Consider the following 16,596-nt stretch of genomic DNA (forward strand, 5'->3'; position numbering starts at 1 on the left):
ATGAGAACCACCAATTCTAGCTTGAAATACATGGTTTTCTGTGCCAAAAACATGCATCCCATAAAGAAAAACAAAGACATCAAAGTTCGAATAATCTTGAAACAAAGAGGGGTTTCAACACAATTCCCTAATTTCGTTTAATTAAACTATGTAACATTTACAAAACCTAACACAGAGTTTTCCCTGTAAGTGGTGCTTGGTAAACAGATGTTAATGAATGGAAGAGTTGAAATGCAGGCAGTTGACGATTAGCAAAAAAAATTTCTGTCATTTCATCACAGACCTACACAGAGCTGCTATGTAGATTATTACATCTCTATGTGTTTAAAGTAAAACAGAGAGAAATTACATTATAATGAATGATTGTGAAGTGCCAATCTCTTCAAATTCATCACCTCATTTAATGCTTAGCTCACCCTCAGCCATAAGAATATTATATCTGTTTACAGATAAGAAAACTGAGGCTTAGGTCAAACAAGAAAGGGTTGAAACACAATTCTTCAGGGTCTCAAAGCCCATACTTTACCAATACTACGGTCAAATCTGTGTGATATAATGCTTTTTTTATTATGCTTTTCCTATAGTTATTTTTAAATGTCTCAGTGCCTGGGTGGATCATGAGAAAAAGGAAAAGAAGCAGAGCCAAATTCCATGCAGACAAGATACGCTGTTCTTTCTTTAGATGATTTCATGGAGCATCCCAGCACTATGCAGCTCCATTCATCTCAAGACATATGGAAAGAGTTTTATGTTTTAAACAATTAAACTTGACAGGGCTATTGTTTCTTTCTTATTTAATATACCCCAGCTCTGGAGCCCAGCCAGAATTTGTATTCTGTCTCCAAATGTAATTCTTATTCCTGGTATATATCACTTAGTTGTTGGAGGCAGCAACGTAATGGCATTTGTTACTGTGACTGGGGAGCACCAGGTTAGGTCACTTCCCACTGATCTGCTTAGCTTAGGGAGAACAAAATTCTCTGATGATCTTTCTTAGGCCCTTTATTACTGGTGATTTTGCTTTCTAGATTTTATGTTTTCCTGTAAATGTCATGAGATGACAAGACCTCTAAATATTAATTTATTCTACTCAAAGGAAGAAGGCAGTTATAAATATGGAAGGAATGGGGAGCAAAGATATTACAGAGGAGAAACTAGTAAAGTCATGGTTGCTGGTATAGAACTTGCTGATTTGGCCAGTTAAAACTCTAGGGGGGAAATGGAGACAATGACTGCAGAGTGGGAGGGAAATGCATCTCTACATTTTGTTTCATTTCCATTCAAGTCAATCTTAATTATGTTCAATCGCACAAGTATTTCTTTGAGCCCTTAATGAAGAGTAGGTACTGTCCTAGGTTCTGAAACAACCTAGATTTCTTCAGGAATGTGTGTGGCTAGGCTAAAAAGAAAATGGAACTGAAAATGTGGAGAGCTTTGAGAAAGTCACTCCACCTCCATGGGCGTCAGTTTATCATCTGTTGAAAGGTGGTCTTTTCTAAACACTCACCTTTGGTTCCACTCCTTATGGGAAAGCAGTAAGCTACAATTGTTAGGAGAGTTGCTTCCAAATGAGATGTTCTGGTTTTGCTGCTGTATCGCTTTTTTGCTTTTTTTTTTTTTTTTTGGTAAGTTACTCAGTTTTTTTTTTTTTATTGTTATTTTCTCCTCTGAGAGGTCAGAATTGCTGGGTTTGAAAATTTCCTCCTTACCTAAATGTCTATGAGCCTGGATAAAGCCTACTTCAATGCCCTGCATCTAGTAGACGATCAAATATTTTGTTATTGTTGAATATAACTGTTATTCTTTGCTTAAAATTATTGAACTGTTATGGCTTGTAAGTTGTTGCCACATAGGTATGCAACTGGTGCTGGAGCGACCAAAATGTGGCTCCATGACCAGAAGAAAAGTGATTTTAGAAATAAAAAATTTCTAAAATGAATATATCACTGAGTAAGAGAGAGAAATCTCTGAAAGAACTTCAATTTGTATGGGTTTACGTTCGTGAACTTAAAGCAGAGAAAGATTTTTTATTAACCAAACTTGAAGCAGAGATCGATTTTATTAACCAAAAATTTATTGAGGTCCGTTGTTGCAATTTGTATTGCAATAGGTCACTAAATATTTTAGTTTTCTTCTCTATGGTGCCCCTCTCTGCACAAGGATTCTATATCCCTACGCCATTGACATTAGAATTTGTTATGTGACTTGCCCTAGCCAATAAAATGTGAGAGTAAGTTACATGTACCAACTCCAAATAGAAGCTTTAAGAGAAGCAGTGAAAGGTTACTGTGTTCCATTTCTCTCTACCATATAGACTAGCAACTATTCCAGAGAGTGCGAACTCTGTTAACCTGTGACCCAGGATGGAAACCCTGTTGAGTCATCCTGTGATGAATGTGAAGCATAACCAAGAACTAATCCTTTGTCACTGTGATCCATTGAGATTTGTTTTTCTAATTGCACTCTAACCCCGTCCATTCTAGCTGATACAGGACCCTACTGGGAAACAGCAGTGGTAGACAGTCAAATGTAATCCCAGGTTCTTTATGGATATTCACTTAAACGAAAGTTGCAAAAAAAAGTTTGATGCATATCATGGTAGAAGAGATATGTAATGTATGCAAACATTGGGGTCCAGGAAAACCTTCTTAATAATATGTATTGAAGCAGACAGTTTATAAATTAGTATGATTGAGGCTGCAAAGGACCAGGAGAAGGAAGAGAATGTCTGAATCAGAAGGAAAATCATAAGCCAGACTACGGTGGCAAGAAAGTTTGTGGCAGAACCAAGGAACTCACAGTTGAGTATGACTGCAAGATGGAGTTAAGTGGGAACTGGAAAGGAACATGGCTGGTGATGTAAGAATGATAATGACAGTATTGAGCATTTATTAGCTTTCTTCTGGATACTTTACACACATTTTCCTCATTATTATTGTTAACATTATATAGATGAGAAGACTGAGCTTTTGAGAAGTTTATTAACTTGCCTGTAGCCACTTAGCGGGTGTGTGATTTTATCTGAGAGTCAATAGGAAGTCACTGAATGGAGTTACACACCATTCCTTATGATTGGCTTTACATTTTAGAAAGATCATTCCTGCTGCAGTAGATTCTCAACTCAAATCTATCCTGCTCTGAGTGGATGTGGACCCGAGTTTCTGCTACCCTTAATCTGACTCCATTGAACAAGGCAGAAGGCAGGAAAGGAGATGACACCTGGGGCACTGCAGAAAAGATGATGCATTTGAAGGGGATAAGGATGTTATATGTGAGTAAAAATACATTTACAGGTTTCAAGAGCACTAAGATATTGGGTAATGGTGTTAATAACAATATGCATATAAAAAATGATCCCAAATGAGCTTTTGTACCTAATTCAAATAATGGATATAATATTGCATTAGTATGTTGAACATTTCAATTTATTTTTTATTTTTTATTTTTTATTTTTGTTAGTTTGGGCAGGCACCAGGAATCAAACCTGGGTTTCCAGCATGGTCAATTTACTTTTGACTGTAAAATAGATAATATAGTAGGTAGATAAAAGACAAAGCCAAAAATCTTTAAAGTAAATTGTTAGTGGTCCACATATTCTTTCTTCCTGTTTACTGAGGTTGAATGATAGTGATTACAATTTGCATATTTCTTATCATAAATAGAGAGCTATATAAGCTGTGAGGGGGAAAGAGGCCTTCATAAATGACGGTGACATCTCTGACAGTTGTTTTCTGTGAGTTGTTTGTCTGGAGTCTACCAGAAGCCTCTGGAGACCTGGGCTTGACTGGCAAGGTCTCTAAGTCAAAATACTAGGGACTGTGATTAATATGAATGCTATTCAGATCTTTGAAGGACATTTTCACCCCCAGCAAAATTCAAGGGAAGAGTTATAGGCGATTTTGACATTTGTGGTTTGCTTCTTATAACCGCCTTTGTACGCTAACCCCAGATCCCCAACTCTTTCTTTTACCCTGCCCTTTTCTATTTCTCCCTTTCCATTGTTTTCTTTTTCTCTCCATGCTTGTTCCCTTGCCTAGCCTTTTTTTTTCTCTTTTAAAAAGCCAGTGTTTTCAGAAAATAACATGGTAGAAATGAACTGACTGCTGCCAATGTGCATAGCAAGATTTATTGCAACAGAGAAAGGATTTTATGAGACTTTGCACATATTAATCTTTCCGTTTTGGTCTATAAAGATCCAGGTTTGGCTACTTTCACTTTTATGCTTTTAAGGAGATACATTTAGGTCAGAATAAGAGATTCAGAGGATGATAGATGTAGATTTACAGCTGAAGTGCCCAGGAATACAGGTTAGCTGGCAATTGTGGCTTCTCGTTAACAGCCGACGGCATTGCATCCTTTGAGGTACTATCCTGAGAGGCAGGCTTGGCAGAGGGTTTTAATGCCAATCTTCCAAACAACCGCCTGGCCGGGGAAGTTGTCAGAAAAGAGCAGTGTAGGTTTAAGTATGGTTTTTTGAAGTTTTCCTGAAATAACCAATAATGAGTTGCTGGCTTTGATAGCTCTTTTTATAGATCTTGCAGCAGCTGGATCAAAATCTAATGAAGATGTTTACATCTGACAATGGCAGGTCTGCACATTTCTATCCTATTTCTTGAGTGCACAAATGCATTTCATTTGGGAACATGAAAGGCATATTTAGTGACAACTGATGGTTCTTTGTTTTTTAATTCCCAATAATGCCTTTAGTAAGTGCTTTTGTTAACATTTTTGCATTATACAATAGGTGACACAGGAAGATAATCGGTGTGCTGAAAGCAATTAAAGAGTTTATATCCACGTTCTGCCTATTAAATGGATCCATTCGGCATAGAAACACATTAACATCTTTACAGTAGAATGATTGTGGAAATAGGTTATTCACGGGGCCTGTGCATCTTCCTCCTGCTGCAATAAGACATAGCTTCAAGATTGGAGAAAAGGAATGAGCCATTTTTCTCCCCTTGGAACTGTAAACAGAAGTAAAACTATTAATAGATACTGTAGCTAATCCCAAGAAGCTGCAACTCAGAGATTAAATAATGTCGTGAAGAGAAAAAGATGGAATGGAGGGAGGGGAGGAAAGGGGGAAAGGAGGGGGCGAGTTCCCTGATCACTGAGCTGCGTTAGACAAGGGCAAACTGAAGGACTCAGGCTGATCACAGAATTGACAATTGGTATAATGGGGTGGGGGTGGGGTGTTCCTGTCTTCAACAAAGTAACTATCCATCTATTTCCTGACAACTGTCCTAGTGGGAAGATTCATTTTCCTTTTTTTTAAAAAAATAGTAATCAAAATGACTTTAAATGAGCTTTAGATGCCATGGAGGTGTAGCTGAGCCTGAAGGGGACAAATGGACTTTGTGAGCAAGCAGTTGTGTTTTGTGATAAAAGAAACTGAGAACTAGGAGGCCTTCAGCTACATTCACAATCTGAGATTGGGACCCTGTTTTTAGTGCCACCTAAGATGTATTATAATAAGAAGGATTGAAATGTAATTAAATCTTGTACCTGGAATATTAGAAATGATTAAATGTCCTCGACTTCTATTCCAATAGATACACTTGGACTTTTGTTTGTTCTCTATTCATTGAATACTTGATGACTGAGAGGCATTATGAGTCAACACCTCTGCTAAGGATCATCACATCTCTTCAGGTTTTTACCAAAACTCTGTGAAGTTGACATTATTGATGGAATTTAGCATTATTCAAAATGTGGTCTATGGATATCATCATCATCATTTGGGAACTTATTAGGCAGGCAAAGTCTGGAGTCCTACACCACACCTAATAAATCAAATTCTCCAGGGCTCGGACCCAAGAATGAATTTTAACAAGATCTCCAGGTAGTCTTTATATACTGAAGTCTGAGAAACAATGCTATATAGTAGGGAAATCAGAAGGTTCAGAGCTTTTTCCATGACAATGCTCAATTGCCGTTAATGATGAACAATTCTAGCACCATATAAAACAATGAGTAACCCCAATCAGTTAAACATCAGTCTTGGCTTCCTATCTTTGACAGATGATGTAAAAATACACTATATCAAGGAGGGAGTAAATCTCTAAAACTAACTTGACACTTTTTCAGTCTTAATGTTTCTTCCCCATACACCCATCATGGATACAGCCTTATATAGATCATTGAGCATCCTGATATTAATCTCTGCTATCCTGCTGCCTCTGTCAAACATCATAAAATTAGTATGACAAGAAAGCAGAAGGTCTGATTTGGTACTGATGTGAGAGACACTAATGGATGGAATGAGAGGAGGAGGAAAAGGAGGAAAGGCAGGGGTGGTTGTTAGTCCTTGAACAGATGAGGGACTTTGGGGGGAAAGCAGTTCCTTCCCTCTTCCCCAACTAGTTTAGGTTAATTCTGACCTGCATTAGGTAGATAAAGATAAATGTGAATTTTAAATTATATTTAATCTTCATTAAAGTAATTATCTCTCTTAGTGAAGAATTTGCTGGGTTGTGGTTGTGCAATGGAGTATAAAATCCTAAGTGAATAAAATCAATTTCATTTTCAGGCTAGCTTTTCTGTCCATTAATAAACAAGGCACTGAAAATATATTTGCTCAGAGTCATGCAGCCTGCTCATAGCTCATGCAAAGCCAATACCACTTACAAAAGCTGGACAGTTGACTTTCCATTTCTCACCCTAAGGAAGTTCCATGAACTTCCATATTGGGGCTATTTTTCTGGACCCAGCACTGAGACAACTGTGGATAATATCTCATGCCCAAATGACTGCTCTAATGGAATGGTGTTTGTGTGGTATGGTGTATTTCAACTTAGTGCTCTGGTGTATTAATCACATAAGTATGAATTAGACCCTGACATGCTTATGTTTCCTAATGTATGAAAATTGCTTATTTATTTCTGTTCTGTAGCAATGGAAAGAAACAGACTGGTTCTAAATAGCAGTGCACTGTAATGTGAAGCAATTAAGTGAGTTATGCATGCCCTTCGGGGGGAGGATAATGGGGAATTGGTGCCAGCTCAGAAAAAAGAAAAGGACAAGTCACAGAAGAACAGAGATGTACCCATATTTCAATGCAGACATGTGAGTCTGTTATTGTAGCTAACTCTCAAAATGTACTCCCAACGACTTGCTGATTTGCTTGGTTGAAACTTTAAAAACATTGAAAAGAGCTTTCCCAAGGGAAAGTGAGACTTGATGTTGACAATGAACTTATCCTTTTTGCTTCTTTTTCTTTTTTACACCATTCTTCTTCCTAAACTTAGCAACTACAGATGCAAACCACACCAAAATAAAATGTCCACCTACCACCACCCTTGCTGGATGAGACAGCTGTGATGCATTCTAAGGAGCTCTACATTTCCTTCCACAAAATATGAACTTCTATGTATTGAGTTAGTGGCATATATTTATTATTTATTTACATACTACCAGTTATGTGCCAGATTCTGTTCCAAGAGCTTATTTATTTAATCTTCGTAACAGCCCCACAAGACAGTTACCATTATGTTCTCATCTTACATCTTACAAGGTACCGAGAGATTAAACACCTTGCCTAAGGTCACATAGCTGATCGGTGGTAGAGCTGCAATTGGAACCCAGCAGCTAGATCTAGAGCCGATGCTGTTAATGTCATAATTCCTTGATTCTATCATTTTTGTGTGACCACAGCTTGTGTTGCTGAATGCCTCAGAGCTTTCATCTGTAAAATGGAGAAGGTGACATTTACTGATGTCCTATTCAGTTTTTGTGTTAGAATCTTTATAAATATTATCTCATTTGATTCTTACAATCACTTTTATAAATATTGTCATTTCACTTTTATAAATATTATCAGTTGAACCTTACAATCACATGTAAGGCAGGTAGATTCTCTCCATTTTACATATGAGAAAACTGGCATAGGGAGATTTAGTGACTTCAAGGTCACATGGAGTGTGAGGGATGGAGCAAACTTTCATAACCAGCTCTATTTCAAAGCTTGCATTTCTTCTATGCTTTTTTATAGGGTTCTGTGCAGTCAGATGAGACAATGGATGTGAAAGTGCCTAACACTTCTTGGCGCATAATTATTTAATAGAAGTTGGCTCTGTGAGTACTTGGGAAATTGCATGGAAAGCTTTGTTAATACTGTCAGTGCCTTGGTCTGATAGTGGCAGAAGAAAGTGTTCTGAATGGTAGGATGTGCCCTCCAGGAGACTGATCTATCAAGTCAATAGTAATGTTTACTGTACTTATCACCATGGGACTTCAGTGAGTTCTGAAATAGAAAATACTGATATAATTGCTTAATCACAAAATGCTAAGCCATGTTTCTCCTGAATGCTCTCCTAAAGATGTGGCTTCTGTGGCTATCAAAGAGCTGAATAGGCAGTTTGATTTTTCAAAATCTTTATTTTAGATTGAGAAAATACCACAGAACTGTACAAAGAATACTATGATAAGCATCATGTAGTCACTACCTAAGATGAATATGTTATGTTGGTTTCAGATCATTTTTTAAAGAAATAAATCTCCATGGATAGACTGAAGTCCCTTATGTTACCCTGAAAAATCATATTACCTGCACTGATTTGAAACTGTTAAGCACCTCAGAAAAGCCATGTTCTTTTTTTTGTTTTGTTTTCTTTAAAAATTTATTTGTTAATTAAAAAATTAAGAAACAATATAAAACATCAGCATACATAATCAGTAATTCACAATGTCATCACTTAGGTGCACAGTCATCGTTTCTTAGAACGTTTGCCTTCATTCAGAGAAAGAAATAAAAGGACAATAGAAAAAGAAATAAAACGAATACAGGAGAGAAAAATAAAAAGATTATACCTTCCATATCGCGGACCCCTCACTTTCACTGATCACTAGCATTTCAAACTAAATTTATTTTAGCATTTGTTCCACCTATTATTTACTTTTTTTTTATTAATTAAAAAAAATTAACACATTTAGAAATCATTCCATTCTACATATGCAATCAGTAATTCTTAATATCATCACATAGATGTATGATCATCATTTCTTAGTACATTTCATCGATTTAGAAAAAGAAATAGCAAGACAACAGAAAAAGAAATAAAATGATAATACAGAGAAAAAAATAAAAATAAAAAATACAAAAAGTATATATAAACAAACAAACAAACAAAAAACTATAGCTCAGATGCAGCTTCATTCAGTGTTTTAACATAATTCCATTACAATTAGGTAGTATTGTGCTGTCCATTTTTGAGTTTTTGTATCTAGTCCTGTTGCACAGTCTGTATCCCTTCAGCTCCAATTACCCATTATCTTACCCTGTTTCTAACTCCTGATGGTCTCTGTTACCGATGAGATATTCCAAGTTTATTCTCTAATGTCGGTTCACATCAGTGGGACCGTACAGTATTTGTCCTTTAGTTTTTGGCTAGACTCACTCAGCATAATGTTCTCTAGGTCCATCCATGTTATTACATGCTTCATAAGTTTATTCTGTCTTAAAGCTGCATAATATTCCATTGTATGTATATACCACAGTTTGTTTAGCCACTCGTCTGTTGATGGAGATTTTGGCTGTTTCCATCTCTTTGCAATTGTAAATAATGCTGCTATAAACATTGGTGTGCAAATGTCCGTTTGTGTCTTTGCCCTTAAGTCCTTTGAGTAGATACCCAGCAATGGTATTGCTGGGTCGTATGGCAATTCTATATTCAGTTTTTTGAGGAAACGCCAAACTGCCTTCCACAGTGGTTGCACAATTTGACATTCCCACCAACAGTGGATAAGTGTGCCTCTTTCTCCGCATCCTCTCCAGCACTTGTCATTTTTTGTTTTGTTGATAATGGCCATTCTGGTGGGTGTGAGATGGTATCTCATTGTGGTTTTGATTTGCATTTCTCTAATGGCTAGGGACATTGAGCATCTCTTCATGTGCCTTTTGGCCCTTTGTATTTCCTCTTCTGAGAGGTGTCTGTTCCAGTCTTTTTCCCATTTTGTAACTGGGTTGGCTGTCTTTTTGTTGTTGAGTTGAACAATCTCTTTATAAATTCTGGATACTAGACCTTTATCTGATACGTCGTTTCCAAATATTGTCTCCCATTGTGTAGGCTGTCTTTCTACTTTCTTGATGAAGTTCTTTGATGCACAAAAGTGTTTAATTTTGAGGAGCTCCCATTTATTTATTTTTTTTCTTCAGTGCTCTTGCTTTAGGTTTAAGGTCCATAAAACCACCTCCAATTGAAAGTTTCATAAGATATCTCCCTACATTTTCCTCTAACTGTTTTATGGTCTTAGACCTAATGTTTAGATCTTTGATCCATTTTCAGTTAACTTTTGTATAGGGTGTGAGATACGGGTCCTCTTTCATTCTTTTGCATATGGATATCCAGTTCTCTAGGCACCATTTATTGAAGAGACTGTTCTGTCCCAGGTGATTTGGCTTGACTGCCTTATCAAAGATCAAATGTCCATAGATGAGAGGGTCTATATCTGAGCACTCTATTCGATTCCATTGGTCGATATATCTATCTTTATGCCAATACCATGCTGTTTTGACCACTGTGGCTTCATAATATGCCTTAAAGTCAGGCAGTGTGAGACCTCCAGCTTTGTTTTTTTTCCTCAAGATACTTTTAGCAATTTGGGGCACCCTGCCCTTCCAGATAAATTTGCTTATTGGTTTTTCTATTTCTGAAAAATAAGTTGTTGGGATTTTGATTGGTATTGCTTTGAATCTGTAAATCAATTTAGGTAGGATTGACATGTTAACTATATTTAGTCTTCCAATCCATGAACACGGTATGCCCTTCCATCTATTTAGGTCTTCTGTGATTTCTTTTAACAGTTTCTTGTAGTTTTCTTTGTATAGGTCTTTTGTCTCTTTAGTTAAATTTATTCCTAAGTACTTTATTCTTTTAGTTGCAATTGTAAATGGAATTCGTTTCTTGATTTCCCCCTCAGCTTGTTCATTGCTCGTGTATAGAAATGCTACAGATTTTTGAATATTGATCTTGTAGCCTGCTACTTTGCTGTACTCATTTATTAGCTCTAGTAGTTTTGTTGTGGATTTTTCAGGGTTTTCGACGTATAGTATCATATCGTCTGCAAACAGTGATAGTTTTACTTCTTCCTTTCCAATTTTGATGCCTTGTATTTCTTTTTCTTGTCTAATTGCTCTGGCTAGAACCTCCAACACCATGTTGAATAATAGTGGTGATAGTGGACATCCTTGTCTTGTTCCTGATCTTAGGGGGAAAGTTTTCAATTTTTCCCCATTGAGGATGATATTAGCTGTGGGTTTTTCATATATTCCCTCTATCATTTTAAGGAAGTTCCCTTGTATTCCTATCCTTTGAAGTGTTTTCAACAGGAAAGGATGTTGAATCTTGTCAAATGCCTTCTCTGCATCAATTGAGATGATCATGTGATTTTTCTGCTTTGATTTGTTGATATGGTGTATTACATCAATTGATTTTCTTATGTTGAACCATCCTTACATACCTGAGATGAATCCTACTTGGTCATGATGTATACTTCTTTCAGTGTGTTGCTGGATTCGATTTGCTAGAATTTTGTTGAGGATTTTTACATCTATATTCATTAGAGAGATTGGTCTGCAGCTTTCTTTTTTTGTAATATCTTTGCCTGGTTTTGGTATGAGGGTGATGTTGGCTTCATAGAATGAATTAGGTAATTTTCCCTCCACTTTGATTTTTTTGAAGAGTTTGAGCCGAGTTGGTACTAATTCTTTCTGGATTGTTTGGTAGAATTCACATGTGAAGCCATCTGGTCCTGGACTTTTCTTTTTGGGAAGCTTTTGAATGACTGATTCAATTTCTTTACTTGTGATTGGTTTGTTGAGGTCATCTATTTCTTCTTGAGTCAAAGTTGGTTGTTCATGCCTTTCTAGGAACTCGTCCATTTCATCTACATTATTGTATTTATTAGTGTAAGGTTGTTCATAGTATCCTGTTATTACCTCCTTTATTTCTGTGAGGTCAGTGGTTATGTCTCCTCTTCCATTTCTGATCTTATTTATTTGCATCCTCTCTCTTCTTCTTTTTGTCAATCTTGCTAAGGGCCCATCAATCTTATTGATTTTCTCATAGAACCAACTTCTGGTCTTATTGATTTTCTCTATTGTTTTCATGTTCTCAATTTCATTTATTTCTGCTCTAATCTTTATTTCTTTCCTTTTGCTTGCTTTGGGGTTAGTTTGCTGTTCTTTCTCCAGTTCTTCCAAGTGGACAGTTAATTCCTGCATTTTTGCCTTTTCTTCTTTTCTGATACAGGCATTTAGGGCAATAAATTTCCCTCTTAGCACTGCCTTTGCTGCGTCCCATAGGTTTTGATATGTTGTGTTTTCATTTTCATTCGCCTCGAGATATTTACTAATTTCTCTTATAATTTCTTCCTTGACCCACTCATTGTTTAAGAGTGTGTTGTTGAGCCTCCACATATTTGTGAATTTTCTGGCACTCTGCCTATTATTGATTTGCAACTTCATTCCTTTATGATCCGAGAAAGTGTTATGTATGATTTCAATCTTTTTAAATTTATTGAGACTTGCTTTGTGACCCAGCATATGGTCTATCTTTGAGAATGATCCATGAGCACTTGAGAAAAAGGTGTATCCTACTGTTGTGGCGTGTAATGTCCTATAAATGTCTGTTAAGTCTAGCTCATTTATTGTAATATTCAAATTCTCTGTTTCTTTATTGATCTTCTGTCTAGATGTTCTGTCCATTGATGAGCGTGGGGAATTGAAGTCTCAAACTATTATGGTAGATGTGTCTATTTCCCTTTTCAGTGATTGCAGTGTATTCCTCACGTGTTTTGGGTATTCTGGTTCGGTGCATAAATATTTATGATTGTTGTGTCTTCTTGTTTAATTGTTCCTTTTATTAGTAGATAGTATCCTTCTTTGTCTCTTTTAACTGTTTTACATTTGAAGTCTATTTTGTTGGATATTAGTATAGCTACTCCTGCTCTTTTCTGGTTGTTATTTGCATGAAATATCTTTTCCCAACCTTTCACTTTCAACCTATGTTTATCTTTGGGTCTAAGATGTGTTTCCTGTAGACAGCATATAGAAGGATTCTGTTTTTTAATCCATTTTGCCAGTCTATGTCTTTTGATTGGGGAATTCAGTCCATTAATATTTAGTGTTATTACTGTTTGGGTAATACTTTCCTCTACCATTTTGCCTTTTGTATTATATATATTGTATCTGATTTTCCTTCTTTCTACACTCTTCTCCATACCTCTCTCTTCTGTCTTTTCGTATCTGACTCTAGTGCTCCCTTTAGTATTTCTTGCAGAGCTGGTCTCTTGGTCACAAATTCTCTCAGTGACTTTTTGTCTGAAAGTGTTTTAATTTCTCCCTCATTTTTGAAGGGCAATTTTGCTGGATATAGAATTCTTGGTTGGCAGTTTTTCTCTTTTAGTAATTTAAATATATCATCCCACTGTCTTTGTGCCTCCATGGTTTCTGCTGAGAAATCTACACATAGTCTTATTGGGTTTCCCTTGTATGTGATGGATTGTTTTTCTCTTGCTGCTTTCAAGATCCTCTCTTTCTCTTTGACCTCTGACATTCTAACTAGTAAGTGTCTTGGAGAACGCCTGTTTGGGTCTATTCTCTTTGGGGTGCGCTGCACTTCTTGGATCTGTAATTTTAGGTCTTTCATAAGAGTTGGGAAATTTTCAGTGATAATTTCTTCCATTAGTTTTTGTCCACCTTTTCCCTTCTCTTCTCCTTCTGGGACACCCACAACACGTATATTTGTACACTTCATATTATCATTCAATTCCCTGAGCCCCTGCTCAAAATTTTCCATTCTTTTCCCTATAGTTTCTGTTTCTTTTTGGAATTCAGATGTTCCATCCTCCAGTTCGCTAATTCTAGCCTCTGTCTCTTTAAATCTACCATTGTAGGTTTCCATTGTTTTTTTCATCTCTTCTACTGTGTCTTTCAATCCCATAAGTTCTGTGATTTGTTTTTTCACACTTTCCATTTCTTCTTTTTGTTGATCCCATGCCTTCTTCATGTCCTCCCTCAATTTATCGATTTGGTTTTTGAAGAGGTTTTCCATTTCTGTTTGTATATTCAGAATTAGTTGTCTCAGCTCCTGTATCTCATTTGACCTACTAGTTTGTTCCTTTGACTGGGCCATATCTTCAATTTTCCTGGTGTGATTCGTTATTTTTTGTTGGTGTCTGGGCATTTAATCAGATTTCCCTGAGTGTGGGACCCAGCAGGTTGAAAGACTTTCCTGTGAAGTCTCTGGGCTCGGTTTTTCTTATCCTGCCCAGTATGTGGTGCTTGTCTGTCTGCAGGTCCCACCAGCAAACGGTGTTGTGGCTCCTTTAACTTTGGAAGACTCTCGCTGCTGGGTGTGTGGTGGAGACAGAGGAAAGGGTGTAGGTTGGTTTTAATGGCTTCAAATTGTGAAGTCCTGGGATCTGAGTTCCTTGAGAGAGGGATTCCACCTGAGTTGTGTTTCACCCCTCCCGCAGGGAAGGTTCAGGTGGTAGAGAGCCCTGAGAGCAGCCTGTTTCTGCGTTCAGGGCAGTTGTAACCTATGTAATCCCAGTGCTGAGCCCAGAGGCAACAAAGCCTCTGTAGAAACAGCCGCAGAAGGCTCTGTTTCGCCCCCTTTACTCTTTTTCAGTTAGCCCAATTGGCGATTTCCGCCTTGATCAGTTTCGCCTGAGCTAAGGGCCTATTTTAAGTAGTCAGAAGTTGTTCATTAATGGTGTTAGGTTGGGCTCAGTCTCTACTACTGTTGGAGACTCTTTCCTTTCCCTCCGGGAAGTCGCCTGTGGGGGAGGGTCGCCAGCCGCTGCGGCTTGGGGAACTGCTGTTCAGATGCTCCCAGCTGGCCTGGGAAGTTGCGTGTGGGGGAAGGTTGCCGGCCACCGCGGCTTGGGGTACCGCTGTTCCGATGCTCCCAGCTGGCCCGGGAAGCCGCGTGTGGGAGGGCCACTGTGGCTTGGGGAACCGCCAATCCAAGGTTCCCAGCCAGCCTGGGAAGCTGCGTGTGTGGAAGGGGCTCCGGTTGCAGGCCACCGCAGGTTGTGGGACCGCCGCTCCGAGGCTCCCAGCTGGCCCGGGATGCCGCACATGGGGATGGGCGCCGGCCGCCGTGGCTTGGGGAACCCAATCCAAAGCTCCCAGCCAGCCCGGGAAGGAGGGAGGGAGGGGCTCCAGCCACCAGCCACTGTGGCCCTGGGAAGCACGTGCCTCTCGGGGACCTCACCGCAGAGGAGTCTCTTAGCTGGTCCATCCGGTCCAGAATGGGGTACGCTGTGTTTGTGGTCTCTTTCGTGGCTCCAGGAGCTGTTCTTTACTGTTTCTAGTTCTTTAGTAGTTGTTCTGGAGGAGGAACTAAGACCTGCGTGCCTTACTAAGCCGCCATCTGCTCCTGGAAGTCGCCATCTTCTTTTAATCCAATCTTTTGGGGCAGACTTATTGTTAGGTGGGATCTTTTGATTAGGTTGTTTCTGTAGAGATGTGACCCCAGCCAATCAAGGTGGATCATAACCCACATACTTGTTCCTTTAAGAGAGAGACATTTTGAAGAGAAGCATAGATGCTTGAAGAAGGAGAACACCTCCAATGAAGCTGGAAAGTACCACAGGAACTGCGAGAGCCACTTTGAAACCAAAGTGAGCAGGAGAGAAGGGCCAGCAAATATTGTCATGTGCCTTCCCATGTGACAGAGGAACCTGGATGCAATCAGACTTTCTTCAGTGAAGGTATCTTCTTATTGATGCCTTAATTTGAACATTTCCATGGTCTTAGAAGTGTAGCTTTTAACTTAATAAATCCCCTTTGTAAAAGCCAATCCATTTCTGGTATATTATATTCCAGCAGCGTTAGCAAACCGAAATAGTACCTTTCCTCCTTCTTTGCTTCCATCTCTTCATTATATGCCATCATGAATTTTTGGTTTATCCAACAACATGTACATGTAACCACAAAAAATTGATAGCATTTTTTTAAGTTATAAAGTACTTACATAAATGATAACATACTTTTAACTTGCTACTTTTATAATCTATGTTTGTGAGACTTAACCATGTTGGAACATGTATTTCTAATTTCCATGTAGTATGATATCCTCTGAATATGCCACAATTTATCAATTTTCCTACTTTTGCAAATTTGAATTGTTTGCAGTTTTTGCTAGTACAGAATTCAATACTGATTTTCAGCTTACACTTTTAGGGTTATTTCGTGGTCACTATGGTAAGGCTTTGCTCCAAAATCCTAAGGGTCTGCATTGTAAGTCTCCTATAAGGGCCTGCCAAATGCTCCAAACAGGATCTCTGTTTGCCATTGACACTTCCGGCACCATTGGATCTGCTGGATCGTATGGTCCAAGTGGCAGAGCAGCTTGTACAGCAGCCTGGAGCAGTCACAGAGCCTCCTCTTGTTCAGGTCCCCACTCGAAATTAGCAGCTTTTCTGTCACTCGATAAATGGGCCAGAGTAGCACACCTAAATGAGGAATGTGTTGTCACCAAAATCCAAACAGACCAACTAGGCATTGTGCCTCTTTTTTGGTCATAGAAGGGGCCAGATGCAGCAACTTATCCTTCACCTTAGAAGGGATTTCTTGAGATGCCCCAC

This window comes from Tamandua tetradactyla, chromosome 2, assembly GCF_023851605.1.
Source record: "Tamandua tetradactyla isolate mTamTet1 chromosome 2, mTamTet1.pri, whole genome shotgun sequence".
Classification (NCBI taxonomy): domain Eukaryota; kingdom Metazoa; phylum Chordata; class Mammalia; order Pilosa; family Myrmecophagidae; genus Tamandua; species Tamandua tetradactyla.